This window comes from Rousettus aegyptiacus, unplaced genomic scaffold (genome assembly GCF_014176215.1).
Source record: "Rousettus aegyptiacus isolate mRouAeg1 unplaced genomic scaffold, mRouAeg1.p scaffold_m13_p_5, whole genome shotgun sequence".
NCBI classification, from domain to species: domain Eukaryota; kingdom Metazoa; phylum Chordata; class Mammalia; order Chiroptera; family Pteropodidae; genus Rousettus; species Rousettus aegyptiacus.
In genome coordinates, this window is record NW_023416308.1 from 47,380,606 (window position 1) to 47,407,381 (window position 26,776).

General features: G+C 36.7%; 2 pseudogenes; both read right to left on the reverse strand.

Moving 5' to 3' along the window:
* Positions 1-1,464: 1,464 nt before the first annotated feature.
* Positions 1,465-23,397, reverse strand: LOC107498244 (annotated as a pseudogene).
* On the reverse strand, positions 23,260-26,776 carry LOC107498245 (annotated as a pseudogene).

The window sequence follows — 26,776 nt, forward strand, 5'->3', positions numbered from 1 at the left end:
ACTGTTTATTCAAGCCATTTTTCTAAGTAGAGTATATGGGCTGTATACTTCCTGAAGATTTATATGTTTGATGAGATTTTCCTGTTATCTCTGTATGAAAAAGACACTTTACTAAATGATAGAACTCATGAGTCAAGGTTATTTCCCTTAAAAATTAATGCGATTCTCTTCTCTTTTGACATTTAATGTTGCAGAGAAGATGTCTGACTAATCTGTTTCTTTCTTTTTCTTTTTTTTTTTTTTAATTTTGTCGTAGTTAACCTGGAGTGTTGGATAATGTTATTAGTTTGACCATTTGGCACCCTAAATTGGGTGAGGGAACCTGGGTCACATATGGATCAAAAAGTAAGAGGATTCTATACATTTGTCACAAAAGTTGTGTTTCAACTCTTTGCTGAAATTATCATACCAGAGGCCAGATATTTTACATTTGATCTTTTGTTCAGCCTGGCGCCTACTCTAAGAACACAAGATGGGTTTAACTTTGCCTGGAATCGTCCCTGGGGTTTTTACCCACCAACTGGGAGAGTGACTTGTCATTATGGAGAACTTTCCCTCTATAGTGTCCTAAACTAGCTCTAATTTGGGAATGTATTTTAACATACAGGGAGAAACTGGCCAGATAGTAAAATTTTGAATGAGAGGAAACTTGGAGCTAGCAGTTTCATTGGTGGCCCCACTTCAATATGTGCTGCAGTTAGTGCCAACAGAAAAAGTGCCTCCATGAGGCATGGTCTTCATCCATCTCATAGTCTTGCCTTTTCTCAGTGGGCTTCAGGTCCTGCCTCCTTCCTCATTTAAGGAACGTGCTTTTCTGGATCAGAATGAGTCTGTGTTGCTGTTGAGAAACTGAGTAGACAGCAGGCTGAGTTGCAGCCAGGTTTCCTGTTGTGCCCATAAGTTTGCTTTTTCTGCCCGGCTCCTATAGGTTCTGAATCTGGGTCTGTCCCATTTACTTCCCACAGCACTGGGAGCATCACTTCCAGGGTGGGGAACCTGCCCTTGGTGAGATCTTTTGATGCTGTTTCACCTTGACTTTATAGATCAGATTATCTTCCCTGTTTTTGACAACATGCCTTATTTTCAGCACTGAAGAATTGTTTCCAGTATTTTACTTTTATAATTTTGTCTGATTTTGGGAGGAGGATTTGAAACTAGTTGTTTCCCTGTCACCTTCCTAAGCATTTAGATTACAGAGAATTTTTCATAAATTGCAGTTTATTTCCTTCCTAAGAGTCAGAAAGGTTGTTTTACAAATTCTTTCTTGGGGTCACTCTCAGAATATGGCTTAGCTCATTTGTTTTTCACTTAATTCATATTAACTTCCTTTGGCTTGTCCCCCAAATTTGGAGGTTCTCCTTTTTCATTGAATAGGAATTGTTCTATTGGTAGTACATGATTCAGTGGCAATAATAAATTCACTTGAACAGGGGATGAAAATAAAATCAAAAGAATAAATACATACTAATCATCTGAAAATTGGTGGCCATGAGGACTGTCATGGAGAAATCCAAAATCACTCAGAAGCCAAATCTCAAAGAGGTTACATCCTTTTGTTAGTCCATATGGAATAGATACATAGTACTTAGAATTTGTAGAATTCTGTAGATTATTACTTTCTAACCAAACATGATCTGTTGATACCTAACTATAGCTTTTAAAGAAATCTAATGAACTATATTTTTGTCTTCTTCTAAACTACTTACTCTTTTACAAATAATTGATTTTGAATCACTTGGACTTTTTTTTGCAATCACAATGTCACCTCTTTTGATGCCACAAAAATGCCAACTAACATTTTCTGCAAAGATAATATCTGAATTTGGAAATGTAGACTTCGATGATGGTCAGAACACACGACAGCATCACCAATGTATTCAAAAGCACAATGAGCTATGTAGCCACACTGACTAGTATAGCCAATAAGTTGAAAGGTTTTTCCAAGAACACTATGAAGCAAAGTTCTGTGTAGACTCTACCACCACTGACTACAGATCTGTTCTATAATGCATTCAGTTTTTTGTTAGTTGGAGGGCATCCAGAAAAAAGATCTAAAGCATGTCTCAAAGCATATATGGGTGATTTATAGCTTCAGGATTCCTCTGACCCCCAAAAAACCAGGAGGCTGTAGCTCAGGGCTCAGGTATGTCTTTCTCACTTGGGCTCTGCAAAAGAGCTCAAGCTCCGTTTTTGAGGCCTGTGACCCACAGTCCTCTAACCACAATAGCTCTAGAGGGGTGGGGTATGTGCCTAAGGGAAAAAGGCCTAACTGCACTGAGTAGGCCTGTTTGCAACCTTGCTTATTCATGGGCCACCTGTAGTGTGGCCTATGGCCTGCGGACTGATCAAAAGTATTGGGATGGGCATTACTCCATGCTTTCCATGTTCCAGGCCTGCCTCCTACTCACAGACATAATTTGTTTTGTAAAATATCTCTGGAAAATTTAACTCCCTGGTTTCCCTGTGCCCTTGAGGGTGCTGTTGGGTGTCTTCCCCCATCCATCAAGTAATGAATACCAAAAAAGGCAAACAAATCTCAAGTATAGTTAGGAAGATAAATCTATTGCAAATAATAATGCTATAGTGCAAAAGCAAATATAAAAGATTTTTGGATTATCTTTGCTGTTGAACATTATTATTGTTGACATGGTGAGTTGACTAATAATATTGACTTGTTCTTTATATTGATAATTCCATGCCCCCCATTCCTTAACTAAATCCCTTATAGACATGATTTTATATACCAGCAGGCACATTTCAGCTGTTTTTAACTTGGCACCTTAGCTGTCTTTTTGAGCATTATCTTTTAACCATTTCTACCAAATGAGATTTAGATTTTGAATGTTATTTATAATATCTTTTTAAAGCATTTAAAACATTTAAAAGTTTTTAAAATTAAATTTATTGGAGTATCATTGGTTAATAACATTAGATGAGCTTCAGGTGTACCATCTATAATATATCATCTGTATATTGCATTATATGCTCATCACCCAAAGCCTAGTCTCCTTTTGTCACCATAGATTTGACCCCCTTTACCTTCTTCATCCTCCTCACACCCTCATTTTTTTTCTATAAAAAAATGTGCATTCCAATTTATGTTGAGGGAATTAAGAGTGGTGTCTTAGTTTAGAACATTTTTGTTCTTTCTGACATTTAGTAAGCTGTTAGAAAAAGCTGATGAGTGTAGCTTACTGGCTTCAATTTACATCAGTTATTTAGTGAATTGAATGAGAATACATTGAGCTTATTTTTAGAATGTTCCTTCTTATAAATGTATAATGTACGTCACACAGACTTAGCAGCCTGACTAGTGTGGGAAGTGAACTTGTCACATGTCACTCCCTTTGCAGGGTCAGGTCTAATAGAATCTTAGAGAGGGAAGTAGGGACCAGTAAAGATGACTCCAGATGATTAAAGTAGCGGTATTTATAAACCTCTGAGCCAGTAATAATTCTGCACTGAAGCACAGTGCTACAGACACCGTTTGGTTAAATGGGGAGTGGCGTGAATTAGAGCTGAGAGCATTTGTGGTTCTTATCTGTGGACATTTGTCATTATGAGTAAGCAAAATATTTAGCATAAGACCCCTTTCCCTCCAGGTTTATTTGTATAATTCTTCACAAACCAGAAAAACAAATTTAAACTCTTTCTCTCAATTATTTTTTCACATAATACAAACAGAAAAAGAGTACCTTGTGTAAGTTCATTTGAAATGAAAATCTGAAGTCTGATTGGATTTTTAAAAGATAAGGCTAGAATTTCTTGAGTACTTAATACCAGATACATTACAATCATGTGCTGTTTGTCTTAGGATACTCACTTTACAAATGATGAAACTGAGATTTAGAGACATTAAGAGCTTACTTAAAGTAATACAGTTAATAAATAATTTTCAGTCAAGATCCAAATTCATACCTCTGCTCTAAGACAGACCAAAGTTCTTTACACTGTACTTTCTCCTTTGGTGGAAAGAAGTGAAGCTCCATGTCAAATGAGCCAAACTTCCAAACTCAATTCAGGTTAAAGGGAAACTGGCTAAAATTTTAATCACTATATGATGAAGACAACATCGGATATCATTTAAAAATTTTGGAGAATAGAAGCATAATGTAAATGAATATAATACTTGTCTATCTTTGGTTTGGTATTGGTAAAATTATAACCTCCAATTTTCATTCTTTTTTCTTTTGAAGACAGATTCAGGGCAACTTTGTCAAATTTGATGTATGTGTATCTAAAATTGTTCTTTTAGAATGACATAGGATTATGATGAGTTTCCCCAGTAGAATATGTGGGGGACCAAGTACTCAGGCTTATGACATCTATTGGCAATGTGGATACAGACTCCATGAGGGATTTTAACAAGGTTAGGAATCATTCAGCTCAGCAACACTTTGCAAGGCAGTACATTCCTCCTACCTTCCAAGGCAAGACTCCAACTGTCCAAAGTAAATCTGGCTCTTTGAATGTCTGGACTAATCCTTTGCTGGTCAAGATGAATTTGCAAAGGATGGGAAGTGACTGCAGAAACATTATGTTATAACCCTTTAGCATAGATCATCCTTGGAGCAAGAGAAAGGAAACCATAGAAAATGGGAGTCCCTACACATTTGAGTTAACAAAGTAATACATCATATACCCATACATATATTAATTTATTTAGGAGTCATGGGTTGTCAAATTTTTATTTTTCAATTAATAACATTAGAAAAATGCTGCCAATAACTATCATTTCAAAAAGAAAGGCCACTTTTAAACCCTACAGTAGAAGGACATGACATCAGGAGAAAGAACTACTTTCTAAGTGGAATAGATTTAGCTTCACTGAAAACTCACTATATTTGCACTTATCTCTGAGTTTTGCCTCAGCTTGATGGAAGCTAAGCCATGGGTCAGTCTATAGACTACTGCCAGACAGCCCCTCAATGTGAAACATTTAGAAACCAAATTTGGGTCCTAGAACTTTGGTTCACTCACCAGACCTGAGGGAATCTTGGAAAAACGTGTCCTCGAAAAGAAGACCAGAACAGGGTCTTTGTACATACTGTGTGCTCAAAAATCATTTGTGGTTGAAACTGAAGAGAGATGAATGTTTGTTAAGTACCAAGATCGAATCTAGGGAGAAGCCAGTGGAAGGGACAGAGAGTCTCTAGGTCTCCCTTCAGGATGCCTGCTCCTCATTCATTATCTCACTGATGTCACACACTGGGGAGATGAGGAGGTGCAGCATGAGACTCAAAAGCCCTGTCCAAAGGAACCAGAAAGATGGTCTCTGCTGGAGGTCCATATTGGAAGGACCAGTCTGAGGCCACGCTGCAGCAACAGTGACTGAACATTTCTTCAAAGAGTTCCCAAGGTACCCTCCATGCCGCTCTCTTCCTCAGTGGGCCCTGGGATCCTCTTGCTTCAAGGGCCCAGTGCAGTGTGCTGAGGTCAGCAACCCTCAAGACAGACAAACTCAGTTAAAATGTTTATAATTAAACTTAATATCTACAGGCACCTTGCTCCTAAGATTAACTGTACCTGAGGGTCTGTATCAAAACATAAACAGGGCCAACTACACCAAACACAGGCATAAATAAAATGTAAAAGTTGTGTAATAAAATCAATTGTTAAAATAACCTACTATAAAATCAAGGTTTATAATTTCATTTTTTAAAAAAGATTTTTAATGTTTGCTTCCTATATTTAGCTCTTTAGATATTGGATACATATAAATTTATGATTATTACATCCTTTCATAAATAGTGCCTTTATTTATTATAACCCTCCTCTTCTCCTAATGAATGTTTTTAGTCCTGAATACTGTTTTACTTATTATAATTATATCTCTGCTTTTTCTCTTTCCCTTTTGTTCCATTTTTTGAAAATTATATTTTACTCATTTCTATTTGTCTAATTTCTTTCTTTTCAATATTAAACAATCACTTTAAGTGTATTTTGAAAATAAAATACATCTGCTTTTTAAAGTCCAATCTAACAATCTTTGTCTTTAAAAGATGAATCCAGCCCATTCACATTTAATCGACCGTTAATATCTTTGATATTATTTCTTTCATCTTATCTCATGAATATCATTTAGGTTACTTTGTTTTTTCTTCCTCCCCCTTAATTTTGGTGGATTGACCAAAGTACTATTAATTCTCTTAATTTTCCTTATTAAATTTAATGATCTTATCACACTTTACCATTTTTCTAGGCATTACTCTCCCATAGTCCAGCTTCTTGTGATTTTAATGCCCCTAGTGTTTTTGGCAGCTAGAAGTAAATCATTTCATTCTTAATTAGGATACAGGTATAGGCTTTAACTAACTGTTTCAATTGCTTTTGTTGTCACAAAACTTGTAGTCAAAGATTAAGAAAGCATGTTAGTCATGTTCTGAAGGAATATTTGTAAAGCAAGTTCCAGGAGAAATGTTTAAAAGAACATTTCTTGACAGCTTAAACAATGGCAGTCGCCACAAGATGTCTAGTTCCTGTCCTTTCCCTTAAAGATAACGTTACAGACCCACAGTTATGAGATAGTTTACAGAATCTTGGTTCTTTAATCCAGGACCTCGTTCTCACAATATAATTTTGTATTGAGATGTGCTGTTTCTTTGTCAAGTTGGAGGAGATAATTTCAGGGTCTCAAGGAGAATCTACAAGTTTAGTTTGCAGAAGAAATATATCCAAGGTAGCTGCGACCAGCTACTGAAATCTAGGAGTCTGATACGAAAAAAATCTTCTATGACTAAAGAAGCACAGGCTTCTCTCTCGGTTACCTGGAACTTCCTCCTCCACCTGCCCAGCTGCATAAAAACTCCCTACTTTTGTTGGGGGGGGGGGGGGCGGGGAGAAATAGATTTGAGAGATCTTGCTCTCTCCTCTCACTTTGGACAAGTCGAATAAACCCTACTCTATCTTCAGGCACCAGTTTCTCAATGTTTTGTCTTACTAGCACATTGGGCACGCAGACCTGAATTTTAGGAGGAGGTGATCCTGCAACACTCCTATTCCCTCACTTCTATCAAATCACTTCTTTCTCTGCTATTAATATGAAAGCAGGGCACCACCTATTTATCATCTTCCATCAAAGTGTTTTACTTTCTCTGCTTTCTTTCACATTCATAATGCTTTCATTTCCCTACTCTTAGATGAAACCTTAAGAAAAGGATTTCCCTATTCTATTTCCTCCTTCCTCTTTTCCCAAGGGTTTATGAAATAGTTTAGGACTTTTTGATTTTTAAATTTTCCCCTGTAGGATGTTTCTTTTATTTGTATGATTATTATTTAGTACTTATATTACAAATTCCAAAGCATGCTATCATTTTCTATTTAGGCTTAAATATACATATATCTAAGCAGAAAGTTACACACACACACACACACACACACACACACACACACATATGTAGAGAGACAGAGACTCATATTCATGCTGTTTCCTCACCATCCTGTGCCTGGGTGTTGTCTTAGTGTTCTTCCCAAAATATTTCCTTAGACAGACTACAAGGGTAACAGAAGCCCTGGGTCCTTTACCTATTTGCCCACACCCTTCTCTCAGGTGGCTATATCAGCAGGGGGGAAGAGTTTGGGGTTTCATTCTTCATTTTCTCCTGTCTAACGTATCAGTCCAATTTCTGTTGACCATTTCCTTTGTACATAACATCGTTTTTATGTCTCACAGTCTATACATTTTTTTATGCTTGAATTTAATAATTCTACAAGGATGTGCTGAGGTGGTGTTTTTTGGTTTGTTTATTCTTCCCCCTCCTCTCACTCCATCGATTCTTCTTGGAACTCAATGAGCACTTTATTTTTCTAATTTTAATTTAATTTGATTTTTTAATATTTTAAATTACAATTTACATCAATGAACACTTTAAATGTGCATTTCTGCATCTGTTTCTTTTTCCTCCTTTATTATTCTTATTACTCTTATGATTTGCATTAGGTTGTCGCATTTGTCCTCCAAGCCCTTTTCAGAAATTTCTTTCATAATTTTCATCTCTCTATAATTTTACTTTCTCTGTTGAGATGGCTTTGACTTGATCAAACTCAGTCCCCAGCAGAGAAAACAACTCCTTTAATTCATCTGTGGCATTTGTAAAGGTTTTTTTAGAAAAGGAAAAACTCTTTGAATATCAGAGTCTTTTTTTTTTTTATTTTTAATATCAGGACCGAATTTGTTTCAGTACTATTTTTTTTTTCTTTTATCTCATGCAAAAATTAAAGCTGTTATTTTTCTTCTCTAGCAGTTCTAGTTTATAGCGAGCTCCAAGTTTGGGTCATTATGCTTGTTCTTCCCTCCCTGGTGCTGGGTCCTGTGGGTGTTATTGCTATTTTCTTTTTCTTATGCATGGCTCTATTCATAGTTGGGATGTTATCTGAGCAACTAAGGAGATTTCTGAGTGATGGCAAAGCCAGGTAAAAGCCATAACCTGTGCTCTCTTGAACTGGTAATACACCTCCTGGCAAGCAGTCGGTTCTTGCTCATGGAAAATTCAGTGCATAGGTCAGGAGGTTCTCTTGGACAACTCTGCTCTAAACAGTGACTCAGAGATCTAGGTCACTTCCTTCTAGTGGATTTTTAATCTCTTGAGACCTTTTCATGATCTTCTGTGGGATCTAGTAAATGCAGTAAATTGTATACATTTTAAAGGTGACTAGTGCTATTGAAAAGAGCAGGATAAAAAGTGTATATGCATATGTGGAGATTGTATGGGGGAACAATTGTAGTTTAAATAGGAATGGTAAGAGTAGGATTTATTAGGAAGATATATTTGAAGAAAACATCAAAGAGTATTGAGATATGAGGATATCTGGGGAAGGAGCAACCTAAGTAGAAGAAACATCCAATGCAAAGGCAAGAGCAAGTCTGGAGTATTTGAGGGCAGCAAGTAGCCGGTGTGGCAGGGGTGGAGAAGAGTGGGTATGGAGGATAGTATTAAGAGATTATGTTTAGAGATAATGACCCAGGCAACAGGTAGTGGTGGCTAACTCCGTGTTGGTAGCAGTGTGTGTGTGTGTTGGTGGGAAGGGGGGAGTGTAGTGTAAAGTCTTCAAATTTTACATAAGTTTTGATGGTAAAGCCAAAGAGATTTCCTGACTGATTTGAGGGACAGCATGAGACAAAGAAAAGGATTCAGAATTTTATTTATTTAAGCAACATTTATGTAGCACTTACTATGCACAGATACTGTTCTAAGCATTTGACAAATACTAACTCATTTAATCTTCATACCACCCTTAAAGAGTATTATTATCTAATTTTTAAGATTAGGAAATTGAAGCACAGAGAAGTTGAGAAATTTGCCCAAGGTTACCTAACCCATGTCATATACATGATTTGAACCCGGGCTCCGGAGTCTATGCTCTTCTGTATGGGGATTCTGCCAGTTGCTGAGAATGTCTCCTTCAATTAAACCCTAAAACACAAGGGGGAATAATCTCGAGATGGGTCTCTAGACCTGCTGGGCTCTGAGAGACTTAGGCCAAAATTACATAGATCCCCATCAGATCTGATAGACCACACTAGCATTTTAGGTTCTCAAGAATGTGCGCCAACTGAGATTCAGTTTTCAGTAATCCCAGAAAATGTGAGGATATTTCCATTTTCATAGTGCACAGTTACCCCAGTAAGTGACAATATTTCCTTTGGGGAAGACTGGAAGGAAGATTTATATCAAAGGAATCTATGACATTTTAAAAACTAGGTTTCTTTTTCACTTGAGAAAAGAAAAAAAACCTCTGACTTTAAGGAAATTAGATGCTAATCTGTTATTTTTGGCTTGAATGGGTAGAAGGAGTGGCAGTATTGACTGAGATGGGAAAGATTATGGGTTATCTAAATTTGAGGGTGACAGGAAGGTCAGGAGTTCAGTTATGAGCATACTAATTTTGTTTGGATATCCAAGTGGAGTTGCTGAGTAGATGGTTGGATAGATGAGTCAAGATTTCAGGGGGAGCAGTCCAGCATGGGAGTATAATCTGGCAGTTATCAACATAGAGGTTGTATTTAAAGCCGTGAGATCCTAAAAGAGAGTGTAGAAAGATAGGAGAGGTTCAAAAACCAAGTGTTAGGCTTGGAGAAGAGGATAAATCAGTAAAGGAAGCAGGCAGAGCATTGCTCTGAATTTCAAGCGAAGAAAGGGTTTCCAAGGAGTGAAATATGATCAACTGCATCAAATGGTGCTGATAGGTCAAGTGGGATGAGGAATGAGCGTTGACCATTGAATTCAGCAATACAGAGATCATTAATGACCTTTGAAAGGCAGATTTGGGGAGTGGTGGTGGCAAAAGCCTAATTAGAATGCGGTGACAGAGAACTGGAGGAGAAACAGTGAATACTGAATAGTCAAATCTTTCAAGTAGTTTTTTTTTTTTTTGCAGAGGAGAACCGAAAAATGGGCAATAGTTGAAGGGGGAAGTGAAGATTAGAAAGGACATTTTTATAAGGCAATAAAGATAGAAGTAGGCTTGTATGTGCTGAAAATGACAAGGGAATAGACAAGAGAAAATTGATAATATAGAAGTGAGATAAGAACATTCCTAGAGTGATGTGTTTGAATAGGTGAAGGTCTGTTTAATTATAAATGTTAATCAAACCATAAGCTCTAAATCTCAGAGGTTTACTCTAATTCACCACTACTTTTCTTTCTTTGTTGCTTTTATACCTAGTTGGTCATCATTGTAAGAGTATTTTTGTTAGAGTAATCTGTCCTTATGAACCACTATGGAGAGGAACCTCCAGAGAGTCTTATGTATACATCAGTGCATACCCACTTTATACAGGGACTTCACAGAATGAACTCTGAGATTGCCATTTACCAGGGCTTCAGCTAGAAAGAGGAGGCTAGAAGGGGGTGATCATTGAACTTCAAGACCTAGAGAATATTCATTCCATTGCTCATGGCACATTAGCAACATTGCCCACCTTCGTATGCATTTATCTTGCCCCCTGATATGCACATAGCTTTTATTTTAGGGAGGGGCCACGGTTCCTACCTTCTATTTAAAGTGCCAATCTAAGCTTTTGGCCAGCAGTCCCTGTTCTTTGCCATAGTCATTTGCCTTTTAGTATCCTTGATTTTTCTTTATTTTCTGATTTTCTGTCAGATTATTAATTTATTTTAATTAAATATTATGTTGTTAATAATTATTTAATCCTCTAGTTATTACACTTAGAAATCAAGACTCTGCCAGGTAGCTTTTAGCATTAGAAAATTAAAAGTAGAAACCTAATAATTGCAAGGTTTAATTCTCTTTTTCCTTTTATTTTTTCCAAAGCAAATATTTGTTTTTCAGTATTATCTGTAATATGTAAAGATAGATTTCCAGTGGACATAAAGTCGAAATATTACAATCATTGCACAATAGGCCCCACATAGCAGCTGTCTGAGGCTTAATGAAAAGAGAGGATGTTAGATTCTGAAAAATCATCTCCCACTGGCTTTTGTCTGCTGTTATTCTGATTACTCAATTTCCTTATGAATTTAATTTTTAATTTAGTAGCTTCTAAATTCAAACCACAGTGCATTTTGTGTATCCTGCCAAAGTAACTGCCGGAGGCAACACCCCTGTGCTCAACTGTGAATCATTTCAGGGAAAGAGGATACAGTCATACGCTGCACCTGTGTTTGCTGTCTGCTTGCTGTGCACACTATATTGGTGTTCCATGTTGAGATGTCAGTCTCCTCTAGATGATGTGCTCTGAGAGGGAGTTTTCATAGCTTTGTGCCATCTTTCTCTGCAGTGCCTAGCACAGTGTCTGCCAAATAGAGGCACCCAAGGAATATTTGTCAAATGAATGACTATATTCAATAATTAATAAACACATAGTCTGGTCATCAGTTTCTGCTTGAAAGTAGTTGCAGTTTAGAAGACAGAGTTAATATACTTAATTTTCAACTTCATTGTAAATGAATTCTATTGATTATCCACTGCATTCCCTTCCCCAACACTCTTACTAGAATTACCTCCTTTGTATGTTTAATGTCTTGGGACCTCTTTTTTTTTTTTAATGATTCTCAATTTGAATTAGATTGCAAAGGTGTAAGATCCAGTTTGGTGTAACACAAAATGCTTTTAGCTGACTCTCATCTTTTTCTCCTCCCCACCAGGCTCTACTTTATGTGATGTGGACTGCTGTCCACTTCAAGACTTTTGTAAATACCAGATCCTCTGCCTGGGGTGCCCCTCTTCCACCTGTCCCCCTGAAAAACTCTTGGGAAGGAAGACTGAGCATATTAATATAGAAAGCTATTGTTTGGAATTAGAAATTTAGTTTAATCAGAAGTTTTAGTAGGTGGTTTTGATTCCAACTACCTCTTGTGTGACATGAGGTAAAATTTCTGACTTCCTGGATATCAGTTATTTCCTTTGCAAAAGGCGGGTAAAGTTGATCTTGATGAACAGTTATGAGGATTTAATGAGATAACACATGAGTATGCCACAGTAAACAATAGCTGCTATCACTACCACCATCACGACCATCATCGATATCAATCATCTTTCAAACATTAGTTCATATATGGTATCCTCTGGGAAGCCTTCTTAGACTCTGGGCAGCATTAGGTAAATATTCCTTTACCTGCATTTCTATAGCATCTTATACACCCAACACTCGTCACATTATATTGTCTTTGTTCCTTTTCATGTGGGCTCTCTACAAGGCTGAGCCACCTAATGGCAGGAACCCTGTCTTATTAATTATTAGATTTCTACTATCTAGCATCTAATACTGGACCTGCCACCTATAATTGGCTCATTAAATGTGTTTTGAATGAACATAGGATTATAATCAAGCTTTACTTAGGTATAAAGTTGGCATTCACCATGTATCTGAAAAGGTAACATGATAGAACCAAGTCTGGGAGATTGAATACAAAATTTGGAGATAAAAAATTTGGAGATTTAGTAGGATTATATTGTTTGTAAGCTCTATGTGAAAGTACAGTAAATTAAGATAACTTTAAACATCAATATATAAAGTTATGCTCATTTACAGCATGCGTACTATTATTTTATTATTTTAGGTAACCACAAATCTATTATAGTTTTGATTTTTTTGACAAATTGTTGAGTATGTCATTTTTTTTTTTCTGAGATGGCTTTTTGATCAAGAATGCAATCCCTAGTCAAATATTGTCTGAGAGTCTGTAACTACTTTAAATTCATTTTATTAAAAGGATTTAAGGCACTTATTTGTTTGAGCAAAATGGAGCCCACCTGATTCCCATTATGTTTAGAGTGTCATTCAGTAGTGGCCAACTCTGTAAAATTTGAGGACAAAGAGGCAATATGAATGATGCCATTTTGGATCTCTGTCTCTTGGTGGCACTCCCTGATCACTTACAACAACCTCTTCATTTCCTTCTCACCTCTGAAAGGCTCAAAGCTGATACCTGAAGTGGGAAGCTGATATTTCAGAAATAGCTGCTGTTTTGGTAATTGCAGTTGCTTAGGTGGGAAATTATAAAGGTTCTGAAATTTTCAAAATATCTTCTAATGCTCTTTGTCGCGCCCATTACAGAAACCGAGATTTCTGGGATGTCTGGGTTCAGCCCAAGAGGACCTCTAATTAATTTTAAAATGCTATCCAAGCATTTAAAAATTAATCAGAGGTCCTCTTGGGCTTTGGAGGCTGAAGTACACCGTGACTTGGGAGTCTGTAGTTAGCAGAAAGAACATGGGTTTTGGAGTCAAGCAGGTCTGCAGACTTAAACTCAGTTCTGCCACTGTAGTATATTCATTTTTCTACGCCTTCATTTCCTGTTCTTGTATCTAGGCAATAATATTATCTACTTGTAAGGAGGCCTGGTGGTGAATGAATAGGACAATATCCATGAAGCGTCTACCATGGTTCATAGACCATTCTTCAATTTCAACATAAAAGGAAGAAGCTGGGAGGGAAAAAAAAAGAAAGCTGAAAAAGGGACCTATAGATTGAAGGAGACTTAGAGAACACATCAACCAATTGCAATATATGGAGCTTTTTAGGGCCCTCATACAAGCCACTGAAAAATATATTGGGAAGTTTAAATGCTGAGTGGACATTTGGTGATATTAAGGAATCATTATTTTTTTTTAGGTGTAATGAGATTGCTATGTTTAAAAAATGAGTTCCTAATTTTTAGAAACATGTACTGAGCTATATGCGAATTAAAAAAATTGCTTATAAACATTTCTTTGATAAAAATTGTAGCTATGCACTGCTGTTTTTAAAATTCATGTCTGTATATAAAATTTGACTGGCAAGTAAAATCTTACCACACATGTGTACTGGGATAAATTAAATGCCAAGCCAGGTTCTGGCACATCTGCTCTATCCCTATTCTTACTGGCGTTAATAGTCAAGTGGGCAACAAAGAGTAATGCTGTGCCATGAAATTTTACTGTAGGTATTTTGATATTTTTTTGTATATCATAAGTACTTCTTTTCTGACATTATAAAATGAATGTAAATGACTCTTAGATATTGTAAATGATTCACATTTAAATAAAGATTACTATTATTCCTTGTTTATGCCTTTCAATTTGTTTAAGAACATCCCAAAATTGCTAGGTGAGCTGTCAATGAATAAACAAATTTTCAAAAATACGTGTCCGTGGAAGAGGTGATCTTATTGGTAATATGCAACTGAAACAAAGGAAATAATTTGGATGCTCTGTGTGTGTGTTACGTGCCATTGAGTCAGTTCAGATTTCTGGAGACACTATGATTGAGCGACCTCTAAAATGTCCTGTCCTCTAAAGCACTGCTCAGCTCCTGTAGACTCATGCCTATGGTTTTTTTCATGGAGTCTACCCATCTGAGAGTCTGTAACTGCTTTAAATTCATTTTATTATAAGGTTTTGGTAATTGCAGTTGCTTTGGTGGGAACACTCTACCCATGGAGTCTTCCTCTCTTCCCACTGCCTCTATTTTCCAAGCATTATTGTCTATTCTAAAGAAGCCTGCTTCTCATGATATACCTGAAATAGAACAGCTTTAGTTTGGTCACTATTGCCTCCAGTGATGTTTCAGGTTTAATTTGCACTAGGACCCACCTGTTCATCTTTCTGGCAGTCCAGGGTATCTATCTTTAGAGTGCTCCTTCAACACCATATTTCAAAAATATTATTTTTTAAAAAAACAATCTTCTTCACTGTCCAACTTTTGCATTCATACATAGTAATAGAGAATATGAGTGTGGATGATCTTAGCCTTGGTTTCTAATGAGTGGATGCCAAATTTGATATGTCTGAATATTCTCAAAGATAAGATTTTTTATTTATCTATGAGATGAGACTCATTATTCTCAATGATATTATTTATTTGGGGAAAAAATGTCTAGCAGGAGAGAAGAGGGCAAAAATAAGGTTTGGTTCCTCTATGAAATGATCTCTCTTTGCTGTCGTTCTCAAACATCACACATAACTGAGAGTGGAGTGAGCCCTGCTTTCTCTCCTGTAGAGAAAAGTGAGGTTAATGTACACTCTTCCTCTTTTTTTTTTTTGCACCAATATTGCAAGCTTGTCCTCACCAGCATCTGCTTCATTACCTTTTCTTTAGCTTTAGGACAAACCAGTCTCTTCATCAGTTTCTTCATTATTCTATCTTTGCTGTTTACCTGCATTAAAAATTTTTAATTGTGGTAAAATACACACAACATAAAATTTATCATATTAATCATTATTAAGTTTATAGCTCGCTAGTGTTAAGTACATTCATATTATTGTGCAACTAGTTTCCAGAACTCTTTATCTTGCAAAACTGAAATTCTATACCAAACAATAATTCCCCACTTCCTAAAAAATAGTCCAAACTTACTTTCCTCACTTCCTCACTCCTCTTCGGCCACTACAACCAAGATTCTTTTGTTGACTCTACTTTTCTCCCGGGTGGGCTAATGGACTCTTTTTTTTTTTTTTTGTAGCATTTCACACAGCTCTCCCATAATAATGCTTTCCTGACTCCATTTTTGTCTCTCTGAGTATTCTTTCTCTGTTTCCATTGCTAAATGTTCAATTGCGAAACATTCGTTAAATGTTATTTGCTGGAATTTATTCAACCTTAGCTTTTATCCCATTCTACACTGATCTTGAGAACTCTTACTCACCCACTCCCATGACTTCCATTTTGAAGTTTCCCACATCTATATAAACAAACCTCCAACACAGGTATCTCTCATGAGCTTTAGATTTAGCAAGATTTCTTTTACTACTACTTTGTGCCAGACACCATGATAGCACTGAGGTTTCAGAGCAATGAGGCATGGACAAGCCACATTGCTGCAAAAGAAGCTTTATTATATTGGTATCTTACTTTAAAAAAATTATAATAATATTTGAATGCTGTTCATTCTTTTCTTGGCTTCTATAATGTCACAGTATCTCTTTTTAACCAGATTTACAGCTCCTCAGTAACCAGAGCTCATTCAGGGATAATCTCTTTTCTTTCAGTTATACCATCTCCCTGGTATCCCATCCAGTCCCAGGGCTTTAGAAACACTACTACTACTACTACTACTACTACTACTACTACTACTACTACTGCTGCTGCTGCTGCTACTACATGGGGGTGACTTCTGAGTCTTTATCTAAGCTCTGACCTCTCCTTGAAACTCCAGATGTGGACACCCATTTGCCAACTTGTCATCGCCACTTGGATGCCATAGCTACCTGAAATTTAACATGGCTCAACAGAAATTCCCATTTTCCTCTCTAAAATCTGCTCCTTTCTCAGTAAACACTACCACTATCCAGTCGCACATGCCAATCTTTTATCAGTGTTCTTTGATTTCATTTTTTCCCCTTCTTCCCCATATCTAACCCAGCACTAAGTCCTCTTTTAACTCGACATGCAAACATTCCCAATTTCATCAGCTTCACTCCACCTCTTCTGCTATCACCCTCATTTACTCCACCCTAGCCCACCCTCATCTCTTCCATGAGGACTGCTGAAATAGCTTTCTGACTTCTTTCTACTACTACTCCTATCCACCATCCATGGACTGTCAGTGATCATTTAAAAATATACACTCACTTGCTCGAAACCATGCTGTGGCTTTATAGCCCTTAAAAGAAAACCCTCATATGTTGCCTCAGGTGACATGGCCCTTGAATTCTAGTCTGAGTCTACCTATTAAAATTAATCTCTTACCCCTCACCTCCTTGTTGCTATTCACTGGACATACTGGCCTTCTTTCCATTTCTCGAGCTGGCTAAGCTTTTGTCATCTTAGCACTAGTTGTTACCTTTGCCTAGAATGCTCTACTCTCAGTCACAGAGAATAATTTTTCTTGTCATTCTGATTCTTCTCAGGGAGGTCTTTCTTAGCCATGCAACTTAAAGTAGGCATCGAATACTCTTATGCTAGGCTGTTTCCATTTTTGCACAGTTCTTAACATTATCTCTACTTTTTGTGTTTATCTATTCACTTCTCTAATTATTATCTATCTGCCTCTGCTAGAATGTTCTGTGGGAACAGAGATCTTGTCTCCTTGGTTCATCATTGTATTCCTGGAGTTTAGGACAGTATCTAGTACTTAAAGTTACTTTAAAAATATTTGAATAAATGAATGTCTCTAGGCCCCAAACTTTATAATCTCTAAACAACTGCTGGAGTGAAGTCTCAAAGACATTTGTCTCACCAAGTCACTCCTAATTTAAAACACTCCAGAAACTCCACATTATCAAGAGAATATAATCCAAACTGCTCAGCACAGCACACAAGACACTTCACAATCTGGTCTCTGTTTGCCTCTCCAACCTCATTTCTCACTGAGCCCCCTACCTTCCCCTCATGCCCAATAACCAGCAAGACACCTAATAACTAGCATGTTCCACATGCATGCTCTTTCATGCCTCTGGGTCTTTGATCTGTTATTTCATCATACCTGGACTGCCCTTTCTTTCCATTATTCCTCCCACTCTAACCTTCTTTATTTAGTCAGTTTTAAGATACAACTCAAGTCAAGAAGCTCTTCTCATCTCCTTATTACCCCAAACTCCAGCCTTTTCCTGTGTAAAGTATACTTGCTTCTATCATAGCTGCTGTAACTCTTTATTGCTCCTATTTGCTTTCATGTCTGTCTCTCCACTTGGACTATGAACTTCATGGGGGCAGGTATAATGTTATATATCATAGTATTATATATCATCATAGTGTTGTACATCATTTTATTCCCAGATGTGACTTATGGTTAACACTTGCACAAATGCTGGCTAACTGATGCACTGAATGTATGGATCAATTTATTGTGCTTGTCATGAAATGCAAGGAACTTGAGAATGCTTGACACCAATTGCCACTGGGGTTGACTCATTATACTGTATTTACTGTGGCTTGGGACCCAGTGCATGATAAGACAGATTAATGTATGTGAATGTTTTCAAGCTGTTTAGAAAAATGTATTCCAGGGGAACATAGAAGATATATCACCTAAAACCAATTTTTAGATCATCACAGGGGAAATGAATGGGCCTGATAAGAATACAAAATGCTTAAGAAAACATTGATGAAAGAAGGCTTCATCAATACTTGATTATAAAATTTAATATTTATAGGAGAGAGTGTTACTGACATTTAAATAAATAACAAAACAAGCTGCTATTAAGCACTTACCATGCAAATAAAGCACCATCAAAGTATTTGTTCTGAACCATATATATATATAGTATGTGCAACTCTAAAATAAAATAGATAGATAGATAGTATGTGCAGCTCTGAAATAAAATAAATGTTCATGTTAGGTGTGACTCATTGCTTGGAATATTGTAGTTTGGACACTTTTATTTTTACCATAACTGGAAGTTTTGTTACATAAAGGTGAATGTACTACTCCTTCCTTCCCTGGGGTCCCAGACCTTCTTCCGACTACTGCTCTCTGGTTTTCAGTTCTCTCTGCTCTTACTTATACCTTTTCATAAGTCTCCAGCAACCTTCTGATGAACATACCCATTGACCCTAGCTTACTGGACTCTGGGGGTATTTAATTCATTGATGCAGTGAATATTTATTTATTGTCCACTATGTGTTAGCCTTAGGCCCTGATCTGACGCATTTAGTAAAAAAAAAAAAAAAAAAAAAAAAAAACCTTCTCCGTCCCAAGATAACAACACCCCAAAACAAAAATCAAAACAACCAACACTCTCCAAAAAAAACTAACAAACAGAATCCAAACCAAACTAAACAACAAAAAACAAACTTGATTCCTGAGTTCAAATGTCCTATCATCTAGAAGGAAAATAGATGTTAAATAAGTAAGCCAAGAGATAAACATTTGATTAAATCATGATGAGTGCTGTAAAAGAAAAGCACATGGCGTTCTGAGAAACAATAACAGGGAACCCAATTTAAATTGGGAATCAAGGCAGGATCTCTAGGAAGGAGACCTGGGGAGGAGAAGGGAGAATAAAGTCCAAATGGAGAGAGAAAAGTGTTAGGTAGAAAGATATGTTTGATTGGACAACAAAGAAAGTATATGAATTTTGTTTGGCAGACAATTTTCCCCAAACAGCAGATGAAGAAGAGGAATTACCAGCTATTTGTCAATAGTCAGCTACAGAAAAACCCAACACTCATGGTGATAAATACATTGCAGTCAAAGGGAAAGTGTTTGTGGAGCTATATTTTAAAGAAAATAAGAAAGGAACTAGCTTGCAACATTTTCTTCAATTTGAGGTGGTTCAGAAAAAAGAAGCGAGAACAAAATTGCTTAAACATATCTATAAGGAATGTGAAATTTATTATGTAGATAATCCAGCAGAAGAAAGAGAAAGGAAGTTGGCTCCCTGTCAAGACACCGATTCTGCTACATTGCATCCAACACAGCAGAGAATTTCTGGGAAGCTGTTTTTCCTTTTGACATATAGCAGGAAATTCCTTTAATCTTTGTTGGGAAGATGATTGATATCATTGGTTGAAAGTGTTTTACTCACCCAGGGTTGCAAACAATAAGCATGAAAGAGAAACTGATAGTTTTTGCAGAAATGAAACTTCGTTTGGGTAGTTAGCACATGTGATTAAAACAAAAACTGCAAAGTGTACTCACCACCCTATTTGGGGTTTTCTGGATCTTAGGTATTTCATGCCTTATATAGAAGTAGGGGAAAAGTCTTTTACTTTCTCTCTTATTAAAAAAAAATTGTAAGGTGATAGTTCTTAACTTTGTCTATACATCAGAATTACCTTGGGCACTCTGAGGACTCCATGTACTTTGGAACTGTTTCAGGAGCTTCTTGTTCAGTGGGTCTGGGATGGACTTAGAGATCAGTAGTTTAAAAAGCTTACCAAGTGATTCTGATGTGCTGCCAAATTTGAGAACTACTTTAAAATAATCTTTTTTCCCCCGGAAAATGAAATGAATATTGGAAAAAAAAAAAAAAAAAACCAACTCAGATTATCATATGTCTTAAAATAAAAAGGAGAAACTTAGAAAACTTCCACCAGAATATTTGTGATCTTAATTGTCCTGCCCTCATCAGCCTGCATTGTAGGTGGTGATGAGCATGCTGGGCTGCAGGCTCCAGTAAACGAGTGTGGCTTTGACTGGAGGACTTAGCAGGGTTTCCTAAATACTCTCACTCAGCACAACTTCTACACGACTCTACATGTGTACAACACAGTCATATGTCTAGTATTCTCCCCCTTTGACAGACCACATCTTCTGATTAGACCTTCTGAAAATAGGGACACTGCATACCTATTTCTCCCATTTCATTACCTCCCTTCACTTCACTCTCATGTTCCTCTCACAGATGCCAATATAGACACCCAACACTTTATCTGAAACCTTTGTGCTGGATATGTTTTGGAATTCATGATGTCTTAGACATTGAGAAGGTAGATTCTGCATTCTATACTTCATGTGCCTCTCTTGGTGTGCCTCGAGGAACATCCTGTAATCAAGCACTTTCATGTTTCTACAGGAAACTCGTGATGACTCCCATGAAGTAGGATGAATAAAGACTATAAGCAGCCTCTCATTGCTATGCAGTTCAGGTGTTGACACCAAATGACATTGCTAGAAACTTTATGAATAAAAACCTTTAGAATTTCAGAGCTCTTTGCATTTTAGAGTTGTAAATAAGGAACAGAGGACCTGTGATAGCAACATTATTTAAACTTGTTTTGTAAAACTGTCTTTTCAATGACTTGATTAGTTTTTCTCATTGCTTATAATAGAAACATAAAGCATGAAGTTAAACGGATTCCCATTGTCAGTTGCTTTCTGAGTGTTAATACTTTCCGTTTGGTCAGAAATGGAAACCTCAGAAAACCCTAGATTTTTTTTTTTTCAAAGGGAAGTGTAAAACTAAAATAGATTAAACAGACATTTAGAAGCTATTACCATTGAACACCCTGGTGACTCAAGATCAGAAACCTAACTAAATAGATGAGTTAAACCTCAGATGGGCCAGTTTTTGCCTATGGTCATGCAGTAACTCTTCTTCGGGTTTTAGACATCTTTCCCTTCCTCTGTAAGTAATATAGTTTTTATAGTTGTATTGGCTGAATTTCTGTTATATTGACCGTCTTCATATGTCAGGACATGAGGCCAGGGAGTTCTGAAGGCAGGGGGACATGTTATAGAGGCTGAACTGTTATTTCATTATTTTCACAAGCTGGAGAGGCTCAAGAGAAATATGAGTTATGTGCATTTATTTCCCTATTAGATTAGCTACCCTTTAAGAGCAGATTTTTTTCCCTGTGTACATTTTAAACATATGGTACAGTTGGTGGGTGGTAAAAAAAAAAAGACAACCAAAAAAAAAAAAAACTTGTTTTCTTAATAGTTGATAGTAGAATTTCCATTGTGAATAGATGGCCTAAAAAATACCTTGGGGCATATGGGTATGAAAAAATAGGTTCACCACAGGATTCAGAAGTCTGGAGGCAGAACAAATAGTAGAATTACTCTACATTAAAAATAATTGATGGAGGTGGGAAGGGACAGAAAAGAGAATGACTAGCTGAGAAACATGGGAAATAAGCCAAAAGACTTTCTAGAACAGGATGACTATTATCTAACTCTGATTCTATGGGTCAGCAATGCAAACCTTATGTATTTCTTAATTTTTATCAACTTTCAGTAAAACCTGCTACACAAACGTTTTGTGTGTATAAGCTTTGTTTGTTAGTGTATAAAACTAAGGAAGGCAATTCAGAAACCCAGATGGCAATAAAGGAAAAGTTGTAAGATGTCAAGTGGTGAACAAGAAGTCAGCTGAAGTGAGAAGTGGTCACAGGCACCTGAGCTCCAGAGGAAAACATAGAAATCTTGGAGAGGGAATTGGACTTTCACCACGAAGTGTGTTGGAGACCAGGAGTAGTTGCGCCTAAGGTTTTGACAGGCAGAATGACCCCGGATGTCATTTAGATTAAACTTTTACAAGCTCAACAAGGTTGCAAATGACATTCAAAATGATAAACGATAGATTGAGTAGAAATGTTTCACTCATCTGCACAATGGAAAGATTCTGGAGAGAGATTCAGAAGTTATGAGTTTGAATTTATTTCCCCCTGAGTTTAGATATCATGAAGTCTTTCAGGGCAGTCCTCAGTACTATTTAAGGCTCACACTCTAGGTTCTTTAAACTGCTTCAATATTTGCAAATGTGAGCACGCGCATTCTAATAACTGGGAAACTATAATTTGAGATTGTACAAACAAATTTTACTCAATAACGATATCAGTACACAAAATTATACATGGAACACATGGACTTTAATATTACAGAATTTGACCTTAGTTTATTACCCATAAACAAAGATACTCTTTGCTTGTAAGTCCTAACTATGAAGTGGTGCAGCCAACAGACCCTCTCCTAAAGCGTTTCACTATATCCTAAAAAATATAGATGACTCTTCCACCTAGACAAGGTGAAAAAAACAAAATTCCAACTCAGAAAGTAACATTAATCCAGAATTATCAAATTTTGAAGTTGGAACACCAGACGAAATAGATTGCGAGCAACTCTTAAGTCTCTTATCTAAGGAGTACTATAGGAATTCACAGTGTTGACCAAAAGAAGACACAGGTTTCTTATTAGACTTTGTTTTAATGGGTCTTGAAATTCTGTGACAGATTTTTGGTCAAGTTGTTTCCATTGAAAAGTATTAATTTTAAAAACAAATAACTTAAAACTATTGCACACAAAACAAATGGTCCAGAAAATATTTTCCTTTCCTTCTGAAGGTTTTATAGAGCATTATTATTAACCTTTTAATTTTTTTATTTTTTGCTGTTAAAATTAAATGACCAATAGAGACAAATAGTTCTGATACTGTTCTTCCACTGCCAACAAAGACTAGGGATAATATTTATTTAGCCTTCTGAAATTTCTGGCAGACCTGGTAACTGCCAGCTACATCAGCCTTCTTGTCTACTGCTTTGATGCCACTCAGAGCAGCTGTCTGTCTCATATCACAAGCAACAAAATGACCCAGAGGAGGAGTCAGAGAAGCTCTCAGTACATGTGGGCTTGCCAGGAATCATATCAACAATTTCAGTATCACCCGATTTAAAATATTTGGGTGATCTAGCTTCTTCCCAGAATGACAATCAATCTTCTTTAGCTCGGCTGACTTTTAAGCCACATAAGCTGTATGACAGTCCAGCATGGTGCATAGCCAGCACTTATTTGCCCTGGATATTTCAGGATAATCACCTGAGCTGTGAAGCCAGCTGCTTGATGGATCATTTTGGCTGTCACCAGCCATGGTACATTTACAACATATTTGGCAGACACTTTCTTGACATCGAAGCCCACATTGTCCTTAGGAAAAGCTTCAATCAAGCTTCATAATGCATTTCAACAAACTTTACTTCACTTTTAACATTGATAAGAGCAAAGGTAAGTATCACGCTAGGTTTGGGAACACCAGTCTCCACAGGGACACAGGAACAGTACCAATACCACCAACTTTGTAGACATCCTGGAGGGACAGATGCAAGGGCTTGTCGGTTGGATGAGTATGCAATCTAGAGCTTCAAATAGCATGGTTTCACTGGCTTTGTCATCTTTATGGGTGACTTTCCATTCTTTAAACCAAAGCATGTTTTCTCTTGGCTCCAGCATGTTGTCACCATTCCAACTTGAAGTTGACACAAATGCTATTGTGTTGGGTTGTTGCCAATTTTCTTAATATATGCACTGACTTCCTTATTGATTTCTTCATATCTCTTTTGGCTGTAGGATGGCTCAATGAAATCCATTTTGTTAACACCAATGATTACAGATCTGCCCATTCTTGGCGATACCTGCTTCAAGTTCACCAACACTAGCAGGAAAAATCAGAACAGCATAGTTAGCCTGAGATGTGCCTATAGTCATGTTTTTGATAAAGTCTTTGTGTCCTAGGGCATCAATGATGGTCACATACTGCTTGCTGGTCTTAAATTTCTACAGGGAGATGTTAATGGGGATACCACATACATATTCAGTTTTCAGTATATACCAAACCCAGACTTATTTGAAGGAGCCCTTTCCAATGACAGCAAACAGCCTCCTTCTCAAATTTTTCTATGGTTCTTTGTTGATCTTACCACATATGTAGCTCAGATGGCCAGTGGTGGTAGACTTGCTCTATTCTACATTTTCAGTGATGACGATATTGCTATGAGTTTTTTCTTTCCTATTTTGGCTTAAAGTTAGTGGTTATTTTCATGCACCTGTGTTCTTGTGACAACTCCATAGCAAAAAAAAGTAGGTTTGAATTCTGTGGAATTAAATAATCATGTGACTTTGGGAAGATAATTATCCTGAACTATACTTTTTTTAATGACAAAAGAGAGAAAAAACTAATTATCAGTTCTCTTATCTGTAAAAATGACTCAGATGTTAACTAAAATGGCCTAGGAAGGAGCTCAGAATTTTGAATGAGAAATAGCCACATAAAATACACCTATGTTTGCATCTTGCTTCTTCCACTTACTGACTGTATGACCTTCAGTTAGCTACTTAAATTCCTAAGCCTAAGCTTCTTTCATCTACAAAGTAGTAATAATGACACATATACCTTAGATGACTTTGAGATTATTAAATATTTTAGCCTAGACAAAAATACTTGGAAAATATTAGACACCTCTTTCAGATTTAAATAGTCTCTTTGCTCAGTTTCCTTCTCCACAACCTTGCAAGAGAAAATTGTTTTATAGAGTAGTCCAACTTAATGCCGACTTACCTCTATTGAGCAAAAAAGAAATAACATCAACATTAATTCAAATGTGCATTTTGCCAATTATAGAAAATTTAATAATAATATTCAAATTCATGCACTGCTGTGGTTACTAGTTATAATGCACTAAGTAGTCACCAAGGAAACTATTTAAGGAAGAGTATCCAGAGAGGTGAAATTTTGTCTACAGATTCTTTCATTACTGTGTAGTTTTTATATCTAACATAAAGATAATACTTTTCCACCAACAATTCTAAATCCCAAGTCGGTTTGCTTTAATAATTCTGGAAAATACTACAGTAGTGGAATTCTTGCTTACTTTTTTTCTTTTGGCCTTGGAATAATTGCAGGCTGCAGCTGTCATCCACTTTACTACTAACCCCACTTGCCAGTGATAGCTCCATTTAGGTTTTAAGCAAAAGGCAGCCCACAAACAATGAAGGTATGAAATCCTAAAGTCTCCTGTGAAAATGAGAAGTCTCTCTCTTCATCAGGATCATGTTCTAACATTTCTTCTCATTAAATAGCTTCTGCAGTATCACTGAAGAATAGTCGAAGTGAGGGGACAGGTCTATCTGCCTTCTTTCTGTTAATAGTTTTTGGGTGCTTATACTTTGTCTCCCTAGGACCCTAGTATCTTGAGAGGGGAGAGAGAGCTCTCACCTGTGCCTAAGAAGTATTGATGGACTAGTTTTTCTGTCTTAAATCTTCTATCCCCTGTTGGTCTCATGGTGTCTCTATTTCATCCACAGTGTATATCTGAGCCTTACATACCAAAGGAAACTAGAATAAGGGGAGTGGCTCTGAGAATGGGTGGAAAAGATGTGTAATTATGCAGGAGCATACAAATATATTTTTCTTAATTTCTATCCACCTTTTCATGTGTTAACTTAGTGGGATAAGTATATATTGTATTGAACAAACTCCCTTATAGTTGCCCGTAGTCAGGAAAATAGCTCTTAGCTGATAATTTCCAAATGATTATTGTATTTCAAAAGATGTTCTTCTGCCTATATTTTTGACCTAATATTTCATTTTATTCATATAAGCCATAAAATTTCTTTGATAAGTATTTATAATGCTGAATTATCAATTCCTAAAGAAATGAGCTTATATGGAGTATTGGGGGTGGGCATTCAGAGCAGACTGGTACATGAATATGTAGGTTAGTTCCAGTGATGGCCCATGGCACAAGAGCCGTGTAATTTACTAAAGTCTGACCAGTAACCAGAAAGCCATGTCAACTCAACTTCCTGAATTCTGGTTAAATCTGTATATTCTCTTTATTTGTATTATCACCACCCTAACACCATATCCCACCAGGATTCTTGGAATAACTTTCTAACCAATATATTCTATCCCCGCTCTTCCCATTGAGTTTCTATAATACAACTGAACTGATCTGTCAAAGACTCAATTTTTATAGAATTGTGGCTATACTGGAATCTGTCAATGATTTCTCATTGTCTTTACAGCAAAGTCTCAAAACCTTGATGAGATCTACTTGGCTCTCTACACCTGGGCTTTCTCCATTCCTCCAACCTTGTATTGGGTAATTCTTCATATTGATCTTACTTCCATTTCTTGAATATGCCGACCTTTCCATGTTGGGGCTTTCATGCAT